Genomic DNA, 9,990 nt, shown 5'->3' with positions numbered 1-9,990 from the left:
AGCACTGTCTAACTGATTTCGGTTCCGAATCAATTGCCATTCCGCTGCAGTGGGCGGAAGACACGAAACGGAATCTGTTAGACAACGGAGTCCCGCGCAACACTCTGTCATACAACAACCTTAAATAAAAACATAATAAACATTAGATTATTTTCATTGAAATGTGTAAATAAATTATATTGTGGGACTAATTAAATAATATATCGGATGAGGGAATATTACCGAATGTATGAGTGCATGTTATTGACGCCTAGTTGATCATGCTTAAAAATCTCCTCCAAGTCATCAAGTGTAATAAGTGACTTGAATTCAATACCGAAGACACTCTCATCCATAACGATTTCACGTAAAGCACCATCCGTCAAATCGGACATATCAACCATTGTTGCGAGCGTCGACCGGTACCGAGGCACAAAAGCACCGCCTTTTTTTCCCGCTGGCTTCGGAGGACCAGTGGGTGGTACGGTACGAACTTGCTGCGTCACTTGTTGTGACTCTCGAGCGGATGCCTAAAAATCATATAAGTTATGTAAAATATAAAATCATGCAGATTTAGATTCAGATTAATTATTAACACTTTAAATGTACCTCTTTTAGTGATGCAACGGACTCCTCCTCCTGTAAAATCCCTTTACCCTTAACTGTGGGTTTTATAGGAGCAGTCTAAAATTAAAATGTAAAAAATAATTAATAAACGGTTTAGAATTGACATTCGAAAACTAAATGATTCATAATCGTTTTCAATATACCTCATCACTAATGGTAATGAGCTCCGAGGGCCATGCAACAAATGATCCTATTGCATCTCGCAGCAATGTCGTCTCTGAGACCATGTCAGGTACCGGTAGCATCGCATCATGATCTACTACAACATCCACCGATACTTTCAGGTGTCCATCCGGGAGCGGTCTATGGTGAAGTAAATCTCCCAAAGTGTTGTGCACTTTTCCCTTGCCAACTAGTCGATAACTCGGTTCCGATAAGTATAGTTGGCAAGATGAAATGCCCTAAACCAATAGTAAATATAAAGTCATTATCATTAATAAAATAGAACAATTTAAAAGGAAAAAATGATTATAATTACCTCGGGAAATTTCCTTTGATAGTTGATACTAGCCTTATCACTAGTTTCTTTCACCGATGAAGTGTTGCACTTTTCTCTCATATACGCCTCTTTATCTCTTTGCAATTCAGAGACTTGTGCTTGCAATTCCGCCAACTTTTGCAACACTTCTTCATTTGAAGGATTTCTTCTCCTAGGACTCTTGTAAAAAGAGGTTGGAGTCACACCATGACCCTTACCCCTCACCCGACCGGGATACTCAGGAGCATCTAGTGCTCTACTAAGTATGCTCCCCTCACCGGTGGATGCCGATTGCGACAAGGTCTCCTGTAATTCATTTACATTAAAAAATCATTTATATATTAAAAAACATTTGATTTAATTAAAGACACAGTATTATACTTACACATTCAGTAAAAACTCTCTGAACTTCGGGATCGACAGCATGATCCTTGCCCACACGAGCTTCCCTCCACAACACATGTTCAGGAAGTGAGGTTTCCTCACTTTTAGTCTCCTCTAACTATGCATTGACACAAATGATAAAATCATCAAATAAAACACATTTAGACAATTAATTAAAACGCATTTCTATTTACTTACAATTTTATCCTCCAAGCGTGCATATCCCAAACGCCCTTTTTTGTATGGATATGCGGGTTTGGATGCTCTCTCACTATTCTTGGCACTCCTTTTCCGAAAATCTTCATCTCTTTGCTCTACAAACTTAGCCCAATCTTCTTCACCAATGAAGATCTCATACTTTTTTGGCCGTCCCGGTGCCTCTTCAAGAAAGTTTCCATCTTTATCCTTAAGATAAGTGTTTGTCAAAAAAGCTTTCCACCCTCTATATCTTTTGCCGGCCAAACCAAGTATGTAGCGTCTACGATCATCTGGTATCTCAAAAGTCCTCTGCAAAAAAACATACGCATAGTGTGTTAGTATAAGTAATTTAAACAATTTATCGTCAAGATAATAACAACAATTAACCATATATGATATATACCTGAAGCTCGTCCCAAATCGCGTCTTTTTTCTCATCCAAGTCTTTGCTTTTCATATTCCATCTAGCTACGGAGACCGGAATATGCATACGAACAAGTGTACCAATATAACTTGTCAACTTTGCAGAATTAGGACCAATTGCTTGTTTATCAGAATTCCATTCCAATCGGTATACTAATCCTTGGTCTCTATGTCGAACGATTCCCTTCATGATAGTGATGCCTCGTGCAACTTCTTTTGCTTCAGTATCAGGTGGAGCATTTGTATCCGTGGCATCTCTTTCTTGAGCATCTCTTTCTTGTGAGTTTTCAGGTGGAGCATCTCTATCCGGAGCCATTTAACCTGTATCAAACAAACTAAAGCACATTAGTACACTATTAATAAGCTAACAATCTATACAAGTAAAATGGAAGTCAAACCATGCATGTACAAGTAAATCGGAAACGAAATCGGTACAAATCAAAATAAGCGTCAAAAAATAAAGTTGTCGGAATTGAACGAAATTTACATGGCTATGGTAAAACGTCCCCACGGACTCAAAAATAAAGTCGGTTTTCCGAAATTCAGACCCTAAGCCCGACTTTTGATTACGGGCAGAAGCAAAACCGATAAAAAAACAGTCCCGAAATGTAAAGATAAGTGCATGAGCAGCTCCGGAGTCGTCAAAATAGTATATTTACATGTAAAGAAGTCGACAAACGGATACATGGTTCAAAACAAATTAGTCGGTAAAAATTGAATAAAATAATCGGTACAAATTGAATAAAACAATCGGTACAAATTGAATAAAACAAATTGAATAAGTACTTTACTATTGAATAAAACAATCGGTACAAAGTGAATAAAACTATTACCTTTATCACTAACGTCTCCTGTAATTCATTTACATTAAAAAATCATTTATATATTAAAAAACATTTGATTTAATTAAAGACACAGTATTATACTTACACATTCAGTAAAAACTCTCTGAACTTCGGGATCGACAGCATGATCCTTGCCCACACGAGCTTCCCTCCACAACACATGTTCAGGAAGTGAGGTTTCCTCACTTTTAGTCTCCTCTAACTATGCATTGACACAAATGATAAAATCATCAAATAAAACACATTTAGACAATTAATTAAAACGCATTTCTATTTACTTACAATTTTATCCTCCAAGCGTGCATATCCCAAACGCCCTTTTTTGTATGGATATGCGGGTTTGGATGCTCTCTCACTATTCTTGGCACTCCTTTTCCGAAAATCTTCATCTCTTTGCTCTACAAACTTAGCCCAATCTTCTTCACCAATGAAGATCTCATACTTTTTTGGCCGTCCCGGTGCCTCTTCAAGAAAGTTTCCATCTTTATCCTTAAGATAAGTGTTTGTCAAAAAAGCTTTCCACCCTCTATATCTTTTGCCGGCCAAACCAAGTATGTAGCGTCTACGATCATCTGGTATCTCAAAAGTCCTCTGCAAAAAAACATACGCATAGTGTGTTAGTATAAGTAATTTAAACAATTTATCGTCAAGATAATAACAACAATTAACCATATATGATATATACCTGAAGCTCGTCCCAAATCGCGTCTTTTTTCTCATCCAAGTCTTTGCTTTTCATATTCCATCTAGCTACGGAGACCGGAATATGCATACGAACAAGTGTACCAATATAACTTGTCAACTTTGCAGAATTAGGACCAATTGCTTGTTTATCAGAATTCCATTCCAATCGGTATACTAATCCTTGGTCTCTATGTCGAACGATTCCCTTCATGATAGTGATGCCTCGTGCAACTTCTTTTGCTTCAGTATCAGGTGGAGCATTTGTATCCGTGGCATCTCTTTCTTGAGCATCTCTTTCTTGTGAGTTTTCAGGTGGAGCATCTCTATCCGGAGCCATTTAACCTGTATCAAACAAACTAAAGCACATTAGTACACTATTAATAAGCTAACAATCTATACAAGTAAAATGGAAGTCAAACCATGCATGTACAAGTAAATCGGAAACGAAATCGGTACAAATCAAAATAAGCGTCAAAAAATAAAGTTGTCGGAATTGAACGAAATTTACATGGCTATGGTAAAACGTCCCCACGGACTCAAAAATAAAGTCGGTTTTCCGAAATTCAGACCCTAAGCCCGACTTTTGATTACGGGCAGAAGCAAAACCGATAAAAAAACAGTCCCGAAATGTAAAGATAAGTGCATGAGCAGCTCCGGAGTCGTCAAAATAGTATATTTACATGTAAAGAAGTCGACAAACGGATACATGGTTCAAAACAAATTAGTCGGTAAAAATTGAATAAAATAATCGGTACAAATTGAATAAAACAATCGGTACAAATTGAATAAAACAAATTGAATAAGTACTTTACTATTGAATAAAACAATCGGTACAAAGTGAATAAAACTATTACCTTTATCACTAACGTCTCTTTCTTTTCTTGGTAGGATTGTGTTCAACGCGTCTCTTAACAACACGGACGGTTGGATTAATCCAAATACCCTCATTATGATCATTTCTAGTACAAGATTCATTCTCATTTTGATCGCTTCTTGTACAAGAATCAATGCCAACACCAATATCACCTTGATCTTCAATGTTTTCATCAACTATTTTGTTAGATAAAAGCACTATAGACCATTTCGTACTTGAAGGATCATTGACATAGAACACTTGTTTAGCTTGAGAGGCTAGAATGAAAGGCTCATCTTTGTACCCTACCCTATTGAGATCCACTTGTAAAAATCCTGACTTATCCATTCGTATGCCACTATTATTTTCAACCCACTTGCAACCAAATACAGGAATCTGAAACTTCGCGTAATCAAACACCAAAATGCGCTCGATAACCCCAAAATATGACAAATTTGCAAATTTCGGATTTAAGTCATTCGCACTTGATATGTGCATTGCTTCAGCCACCAAGGTAACACCACTATTTTGCATAGTACTTTTATCATCTGTTCTTTGGTATAAAATGTGTATCCATTAATTGCGTATGCGCTATAAGAAAGCACAATTACAGTTGGACCATAGGCTAAGCATCTCAACCTTTCTGTTACTGAAGCAGGATCTGAACGATACTTTGAATAAATATGATCCCTAAACCACGGTATGAAACTTCGATTGTGCTCTCGTACTATCCAGTTCTCATTTCTATTTGGATTTAAATCTCGGAGAACAATCTTGTGCATTTCAACATACGGCTCAACCTCAATCTCATTGTGCAGAACATACAAGTGCGCTTGATCCCGTTCGACCATTGATACTGTCACAACTTTATTTCCAATTAGCCTTTTTCCTTCTTTTTTTTCGACAATATGAGACTTAGGGAGTCCAATAGATTGAACATTTGACAGATATTCAGTACAAAACTCAACCGCTTCTTCAACAACGTATCGTTCCGCAATACAGCCCTCCGGTCGACTTCTGTTTTTCACGTACCCTTTTAATATTTTCATATAACGTTCAGCAGGGTACATCCATCTCATATAAGCTGGTCCGCACAATTGTGTCTCTTTCACAAGATGCACGACTAGATGAACCATTATGTCAAAAAACGAGGGAGGAAAATACATTTCAAGATCACATAAAGTAACAACTATCTCTTTTTGCAATGTTGGTAAGATCGCGGGATCGACCACCTTACTGCAAATTGACCTGAAGAAGAAACACAGCTTAGTTATTGCGCTTCTTACTTTTTCTGGAAGAATAGAACGTATACCTATTGGTAAAAAATGTTCCATTATAACATGACAATCATGCGTCTTCAAACTCTTTAACTTGAGGTCTTTCATGGACACAAGTCTTCTAATATCTGAAGAGTAGCCTTCTGGAACTTTAACTTCACTGAGAAATTTACACAATGTTTTCTTCTCCTTTCTAGATAGAGTGTAAACAGCAGGTGGCAGATATGTTCGTCTTCCTTTCGTCACGGGTCCCAATTCAGTTCTCATTCCCATGTTTACCATGTCCTTCCTTATGTTAAGGCCATCCTTAGACTTTCCTTGTATATTGAGTAACGTACCTATGACGCTGTCAAATACATTTTTTTCAATATGCATAACATCCAGGAAATGTCTTACGTACAACGTCTTCCAATATGGAAGTTCAAAAAAAATTGACTTCTTCTTCCACCCACCCTTGACAAGTGAATGTGCAAAAGGCTTGCCAAACTGAGTGCTCACATCTTTCACCTTTTCAAAAATTTGATCACCTGACAAAAAAGGCGGGGCTGTACCGTGTTCGGCCTTTCCGTTGAATGCTTTTCTCCACCCACGGTAGTGATGATTAGAATTTAAGAATCTACGATGGCCGAGAAAGACATTCTTCTGACAAAGCTCCAATCGTGTCGTATCGGTTTCATCTTCACAAACGGGACACGCCTTTTGACCTTTATTGCTGTACCCGGATAGATTTCCGTATGCTGGAAAATCATTAATTGTTCCAAACAACATCGCCCTCAAGTTGAAACTTTCCTTCCTATACCCATCGTAAACCTCCACACCGTTCTCCCACAAAAACTTTAAATCTTCGATTAAGGGTGCCAAGTATACATCTATGTCATTCCCTGGTTGTTTAGGCCCAGAAATTAGCATAGATAACATCATGTACTTACGCTTCATACATAGCCACGGAGGTAGGTTATAGATCATAAGAATCACAGGCCATGTGCTATGCGAGATACTTTGAATACCATGCGGGTTCATTCCATCAGTAGACAATGACAACCGAAGGTTTCTTGCTTCTTTTCCAAATTCAGGATATTCAGTATCAACTTTCATCCATTGTGGTGAGTCTGCCGGATGTCGCAACTTTCCATCAATAATTCTTTCATCTGCATGCCAAGTCAAGTGTCTTGAATCGGTCTCACTACGATACATGCGTCTAAATCTCGGAATTATAGGAAAATACCATAAGACTTTAGCAGGAGACAACTTTTTCTTATATCGAGGGGCACCACATTTAGGACACTCATTCAACGCTGCATACTCGTTTCGAAACAAAACGCAATCGTTTGGACATGCATGTATCTTATCATAGCTCATGCCAATAGAGGACAACATCTTTTTGGCTTCATACGTTCGATTGGGAAGAACATTATCCTCTGGTAGCATATCTTTCATAAGGGCTAATAACTCTGTGAAACTTTTATCCGACCATCCATTGTCCGCCTTTAAGTTGTACAACTTTAACACCGCAGACAATCTTGTGAATTTTGAACAACCATCATACAACGGTTTCTCTGCATCGCTTACCAACCTCTCAAACATTTTGGGACAATCCGCAAGATCTTCTTCAAGCGCTTCTGCAATCTCTTCGACTCGATCGCAATCGTATGTGTCTGTGCAATCGTCGTTTGAAGCATACTTCCTATTACAACTCGACCCAGCATTCCCGTTACTTTTCTCACCATGCATTGTCCAACATGTATAACTTCTATCAATTCCAAACCGTAGTAAATGGGATCCCAACTTTTTCCCGTCAACCTTATCCCCATAACAGCAACCCAAGCAAGGACACGGCATTCGAAGCGGGTCTTCGGAGTGCGCAACCGCAAACTCAACGAATTTCCATACCCCTTTCTCGTACTCTTTCGACAATCGGTTTGATCTCATCCATGTCTTATCCATGACTTAATTAAGCTAAACAAATGCTTCTTGGTTTCTCTATCAGGTACTAAGGAATTCTGTCAAGATAATAAATAGCTATCATCATAATAGAATACCTAATCAGAATACCTGATTTCTTAAAGAAGACATTACCTTATTTCAAGGTAATATAAGTCCACAAACCAAAAAATTGGTTGAGAGACACTAAATTGATATTAAAATTTAAAAAGAAGAAAATAACAAACTATAACAAACTATAAATTTAAAAAGTGAAATTTCTTTTTATATTAAAATTCAAACATTTTCTCATGAAAGCAAATTTGAACTAAAAAATAGAGAAACACATGTTCCTTATATTATAAATAAAGATAGAGAAACACATGTCACAACTCAAACCACCTAAACTCTCATAAAACTAATAAGGAAGATTCAAAACTCATAATCATACATGTAAGATTTACTAAATCATAATTCTACCATGATTATCCAAACAACAACACAAAACATGATCATCCAATTTCATCAATTCACCATAACTATGAAACTCCCCAGAATTTCAGAATTTCCTCAATCTTTCCACCAAAACTCAGTGTTGTTCCAAATGTCAGTGTTGTTCTAAATGTCAGTTCTAAAGATTCTAAATGTTCCATATAAAATTCCAAACAAATTCTCATAAGCATATTCAAAAACATATAGCAGTATGAATAAGAACATATAGCAACCCACATACAGCATATTCAAAAACTTAGAAATTACCTAAAGGGATGCAGGGAGAACGGAGAACGGAGGGAGAACGGAGAACGGACGGAGGCGGAATCGGCGAACGGAGGCGGAGACGGAGGCGGAAACGGCGGCGGAGACGGAGGACGGAGGAACTGAAATTGATTTAGGGAAGAATCTGAGATTTAGGGATACTGAGAATAAATATACACAAATATAATTGCATGTATCTAGTTACATATAAATAGACATTTATATAAATAATGCATATATGCTCCACTGTACCAAACAAAACTCATGTAACTAATGCATGCTAACATAAACTACAAGATATTTATGTAAGAGCATCAATACAAAAAGAATAAGTCACAAATCTATAACATTGACAATACTAGAAATTGTGTCAATGGAAAACTATAATTTCAATTTAAAATAATGCAACCAAATTTTAGTATATCTTCAATCCATTGTCAATAACATGTACTTATTAACAATAACACATAAATTAGTAGAATCCATTGTCAATATCATGTTCTTTAACATCTTCAAAGAGAGTAATTAATGCATAAATTCATCTTCAAAAACTCCAAAACATATTAGAAGTTGTATCTGACAGAGTTGAAAAGCTTCAACTCATTGGAGAACAATGTAACTACTGGAACAACCTTCTATTAGACTCAATCAACATGACTACTCTAACAGTTACAACCAATGTATGGTGTTGCTGCTGTCACAAGTGGGGAAGGTGCACCACTTTTGGCTCTGAAATAATCTTCTACTCTAAATTGTTGAGTAACTTAATAACTCAACATAACATGATTATCTAAATTGATAAATTTGACACTGACAATAAGCTTGAACAAAACCCTAAATATGGAGAAGAAGATTTTACCTGAAAACAGTGATGCCGGAGAAGAGAGGTAACGGCCACGACGGCTGGAGACGGACGGAGGAGAGACGGACGGAGACGAGACGGACGGCGGCGATGAGACGGACGGCGGTGACGAGACAGAGCGAGTAGACAGACGGAGTTGGTACGAAGAGATGAAATGCTGGAGATCAAAGATAATGAACAGAAGCGTATCTGAAAGAATAAACCCTCAATTTTATTAATTTTAATTATAACATGGGGTACCAAAGCGCTTTTAAAAAGCGCTCTCATAGCATGGGGTACCAGAGCGCTTTTAAAAAGCGCTCTCAAAGCATGGGGTACCAGAGCGTTTTTTAACTACAAAGCGCCGTCGTATCATGGGCTATAAGAGCGCTTTCAAAAGCGCTTTCACAAGTCAGTCTATAAGAGCGCTTTTCAAAAGCGCTTTCGTAGGGTATGCACATTTTTAGCGAAATTTTTTTAAAAAGGCTATGAGAGCGCTTTCACTAAAAAGCGCTTTTAAGTTTCCACCTATAAGAGCGCTTTTCTAAAGCGCTTTCGTAGGGTATGCACTTTTTTTAGCAATTTTTTTTTTGAAAGGCTATGAGAGCGCTTTCACTATAAAGCGCTTTCGTAAGGGCGCTTTTAAAAACCATTTTTGGCGTAGTGAAGTGTTTGTGTTTTTGCTTCTTTCACTATTATTGCATTGCAAACGTCGTTCATCATAT

The sequence above is a fragment of the Vicia villosa genome, unplaced genomic scaffold (assembly GCF_029867415.1).
Source record: "Vicia villosa cultivar HV-30 ecotype Madison, WI unplaced genomic scaffold, Vvil1.0 ctg.000547F_1_1, whole genome shotgun sequence".
Lineage (NCBI taxonomy): Eukaryota > Viridiplantae > Streptophyta > Magnoliopsida > Fabales > Fabaceae > Vicia > Vicia villosa.
Note: the sequence above shows the minus strand (reverse complement) of the source record.